Source organism: Gossypium arboreum, chromosome 9, assembly GCF_025698485.1.
Source record: "Gossypium arboreum isolate Shixiya-1 chromosome 9, ASM2569848v2, whole genome shotgun sequence".
NCBI lineage: Eukaryota > Viridiplantae > Streptophyta > Magnoliopsida > Malvales > Malvaceae > Gossypium > Gossypium arboreum.
In genome coordinates this window covers 49834439-49839537 of record NC_069078.1, presented here as the reverse complement: position 1 = coordinate 49839537, position 5099 = coordinate 49834439, and the positions used below count along the sequence as shown (strand labels likewise).

General features: G+C 29.5%; 1 long non-coding RNA gene across 1 annotated transcript; it reads right to left on the bottom strand.

The window, feature by feature from the left end:
- Positions 1–707: 707 nt before the first annotated feature.
- LOC128280392 (uncharacterized) lies at positions 708–1445 on the bottom strand. Its single transcript, XR_008270561.1, has 2 exons — positions 1183–1445; positions 708–1002 (listed from the first exon to the last, which is right to left on the bottom strand). It is a non-coding gene; the product is annotated as an uncharacterized LOC128280392 (long non-coding RNA).
- Between the last annotated feature and the right edge of the window lie 3654 nt (positions 1446–5099).

The following is a 5099-nucleotide window of genomic DNA, read 5'->3' as shown; positions in this document are numbered from 1 at the left end:
TGTTTGATTAAATTTGGTTCAAAAGAAAATAATATTTTATATTATATTGGTAATTTTGGATATAAGATAAAAACAATCATTCGAATATTTTATTTTTAAGAAAATGAAAAGGTAATTCCTACCAAATGTAATTTGTTAAGAAATAATGAAATTGACTGGAGATTTCATTAAAAATTTGTAAATAAAATTTAATATAGATTATGAAACACATAAAAAATAGAAATATTAAAAATTTTGAATACTTAAACATAGCCTTAGTTATGTAATAATCATCGTGGTATTAGTTTCAAAAGACGGATAATAAATGAGGCACTCTACTCCCTAGACCCATGGACAAGCTCCTAAGTGCGTTGATTGGGCTTGGCCAACGAAAATATTTTCATCATGAATTTTGCTAAAATATTTTCCTCAATCATAGTCAACGATTCTACCAAGCTTTTAGTCTTGGTTATTTGGATGCTTCTGATTCAAAATTATTATTTAAATATTTTCTCTATTGTCTTCAGTTTTCAATCTTTCTCCTTTAGTTGGATTTATACCGAGGCTAATAAAACTGCTTATGCTTTGACATGAAGAGGACCTAGGCTCAGATGCATAGAGTAAACATCATGACTTGAATTTAAGTGCGCTTATTGTTTTATCCTTATCGTCTTTTTTTTTTCATGAATCTATATTTTCTGTTAAAAAAATCATTTTCAATCGTGACATAAAATGAAATAATCATCCATCTCATAAATTAGCACAATACTCGAACAACAATCAACATGTAAACAAGTGAAGTATCATCATCCCCCTTTGCACAATATAATGAAAAAGACCATACTCTAATTGCAAACTTAAATGCCATACATAGAGTTGTAAATGGCCATTTGGTGTTGTAATTATGAGCAATAGATGAATACGATTAAAGAGGTGGACCGTCGGGTGGCATGTTTCGAGCCGGAGTTGGTGGCGGATTCGGCATGCGTTTATCACCTTGTGGCTTTGTGCTCACCTTCAATTCTGCATTTTCATTAACCCCAACATGCTCAATATCTATGCAACCAAGAAAGGTCCATCCAACAATTTAAAAAATAAAAATAAAATCTACTATGATGTTTTACCCTATGATAAAAGACAGATGCAAGAAAATAAAATCATAAATGAAAATTTTATAGATCCAGTTAAAAGTATATTACAAACCTGCAGCAACAGGAGTGATCTGAATGGCCAACACTGAGATTATGAAGATGAGGAAGACAATGAGAGGGCGTAAGAAGGAGGATAAACCCATCTTAACAACAATAAGAATAACAATTTTGTCTGCTTAGTTGCCTCAACTTTGTTAAATACATAGTCAAAGTCTCATCAATATATTTTCTTATTTTTGAATCTGGTCATAACGTTTTTATAAATGAATATAATAGATAGGATTACATTAATTTAACTTTTTTGGCTGTTATTTAAGGGTGAGCTTATATTTTAGGACCGCCCTTGATTTATATATAATATATACAGTCTAGAGTGGATAAATGTTGACTAATATGAAGAAATGGGGACAGTATTTGCAAATGGGAATGTTTAAAAATTAAATGGGGACAGTATTTGCAAATGGGAATGTTTGAAAATTGTGTCATTTCATACTTAGCATTGATATCCATTTAATTAATCACAAGTGTTCTTTTTTTCTTTTTTGGTAATATACATGGAGCATTTGAAATAAGCAAATGTTTAAATTAACAGATAATGAGGCTAAAAATACTAAGATATAACAAGATTAAAACGCCAGTTTGCCCAATTCTTTGTGCCCATTGAAGGAGTCGAATGATAATTACAAGTTCATAAATGGAAATTATTTATAATTAAAGTGTCAAAAATCGATTGAAATGAAATGCGATTTGCTTAATTTTTAGAAGGGAGGACATATTTTGATCCATCGTTTCCATGTTGATTTTTCTTGTCCATTTTTACTTGTCAGTTTATGGCATAACGCTATTTTTGACCAAAGTTTTCGCCTGTACTTGTCAACAACAATACTAAATCTTTGCCTGAAGTCTCGTCCAAGGTTTTAAAAATCAAGATATCTGTACTACCGTCCGTCGAATTTCAATTAAATAATATTAAAATTTTTATAAAAATTATTAAAAATTTGTAAAAAAATCAATTCAATTACTTTTTTATCATAGTTCAATTGATTCGATTAGAAATCAATTCAACTTTTTTTTGTCCTATAGTATGTCAATTAGTTCTAAACCCAATTGATTTGACTAATTAGTCGAACCCAATTCCAACAATCATTGTCTCACCTTTTTTTCTCTTGTTTTATATCTCGTACTAATTGACATAATTTTATGATTAATCTTAACTATTTTGGGAGCTAAAGGGTAAAAAAAAGTCATTAGTAAAAAATTAAAAAATCAATTGAACTTTTATGAAAAAAGTGCACCCAATAAAGCCCTCAAGTGACTAAAAAAATCAATTGACTTCTTTCGTTAACAAAAATCTTTAGTTGACCGGTTTGACTGTTAACTTTATTGACGTGACTGATGAAAGCTACCAGAAGCTATCACATGGCATGCTAACATGACATGTCACATTAACAAAAACAAAAAAAAAATTTAAAATATTTTTAAAAATAATTTTTAAAATTAATTAAAATATACATCTGGACAAACTGTTATAAGAATTCATTTGAATATGAAAAATTTATTTGTCTAAATTCATTTTGGACGAGTGCAAAAATTAGAAAACTTCAAAATTATAAAAAATTAAAATTTTTAAAATTTTAAAATTTTTAAAATATATATAGATTTCAAATGTTTAAAAATCAAAAAATAATTTATTATTTATTAATAAAATCTAAAATATATATAAATTTTAAATGTGTAAAAACTCAAAAATAATTTATTATTTATTAAAAACTTGTAATATATATATAAATAGTGAATATAGAAGCTAAAGCTTATGGAAGAGACTATTCTCAAGTGCTCAATAGAAAATGGATTATATATTAATTTACTCCAATATTTATTTTTACTTTTGAGGCCAAGAGTATTTAATATTTATTGGTTGACTGATAAACGTCGAAACCATCAAATATAATTTTTTATGTTCTAGCTTAATTGAATAGTAGTTTAGAGTAGTAGGGTCGATCCCACAGGGACAGGATTTTTTAATTTTACTGTTTTCGTGACCAGATTTTTGAGTATCGTGCCCTCGACTTGTGCATGTAGAACTGTAAAATTAATGAAAAAGGGGATTTAGTTGATAGGAAAATAAAATAAATAAATGTGTAATATAATAAAATGAAAACAGATTTCATATTGCAAAATTAAATTAAGCGAATAAAATAAATTGGTAAATAAAATATATTAAAGATTAGCCTTAGTTTCGGTACAGTCTGAGCTCGAACCGATCCTTGAAAAAAAGTTTTTCCCTTCCAACCTATAAGTTGGTTATAGCGATTGAGGACGCCTCAAACCACTAGCTTTTCCTCTTGTAGTCGGTTTCGGTACGACCTACAAATCGACCATTGTCGAATTTCTAACCACATGATACGTGCCTGTACTTTAAGATAGCCTTACTATCCGAAAAGCCGAACTCGAATCAATGACCTCAATTGCATGGGTTGTTTAAATCCAATCACTATCTCCCTTGACGGAATCCAATTAGCTTTTTCCAATTGAACACGTCAATATGTTTGCGGGATTTTGAATACAGCATGACCGACTCAATTTCCCAACTGTGCACCAAACAATTCCAACCCAATGCTCGCTTTTTGAATTGAAATCGAATAAACTTTAAGGGACGAATTTGTACTATTCCATATACCGGAAAGATAACAAATACCAAATTAAAAAATATTTAGTGTAGGTTCATATCTCATAATTATTTTGTCGGAGTGATGACCGAACTAAGGCTAAATGAGACTTAGTTAAGCATGAAATTAATCATGCTAGATGGAGTATAGAAGTAGCTTTTTAATGGAAATGGTGGAAAGTGAAAAGGGGAAAGGACTTGAGAGGCAATTTAGCCAAAATGTTAAAAATGGAAAAAGAACGGTTGAATGCCAAATTCATTGATGCAAGGATGAGGAAAATAAATGAATTTCTTTTATTCAAAAGCCAAATTTGTCCCTGTGGTCATTGCCACTAAGTATTATACTCACGTCTAATCTCAATTTTAGCTAGATTTTTCCTAAACATTATCACTACATAAATCAAAATTTAAAAATCAAATTTAAACTAATTACAGGATTTTGACAATAACAAAAATAATTTGACTTTTATCCAGTCAAATTTTTTTAACCTTCAATCCTTTAATCTTTATCCAGCCAACTTCAAATCTTCAATCTTTCAATCTACCCCTCCTCTTTGCTTTTTTTTCCCAATTTAGCCCCTTTTTGTATGATTTAAATTTCAGCACACCAACTTCATTCCTGATAAGAAAAACCCAAGTTTAGTAGCATCTTATTCCAAAATTAGCCCAAATAAATACATTAAAAACAAAAATTTATCTTACTATCAAATTCCCCCCCACTTAGCCGATGCTTGTCGTCAAACATGATGTCTACACCATGGAAAATTTTTGATATTTCGCGAAAAGTTCTTAGAGGTCCCGATTAAGTCCCGACTCAAATTTAGTGCTCGAATTCGACCTCGAGGGTCCATTAAAGGGACGTTATGAATAAATCTTGGTTAATGAATAGTAATTTTGTAACACCCTTAGCCCGTATCCTTCGCTAAAATGGGGTTACGAGGCATTACTGAACGAAAGCACAGTTCCGAACATTTTCATATTAATTCAAGTCATAATCATATACATTTAACAACCATATTACATATGCAAATCATACGTTCATTGCAATTTGAGATTTAGATCTCATCTATGCTTATAACTTAATCAAATATCTACTCTTAAAATTTTTATCATTCACCACAGCATAAATTAAACATAACCCAAAATATATATCTAAACAATTTATGCATATCCAGAACATATAACACATCAATAACTTCATTCTTGAATATTAGACCTATTTTTAAATAAATCATGCGCATACTTTATACAAGCAATCACACATCATTTCCTTTCATACAAATGATACATTCCATAATCAC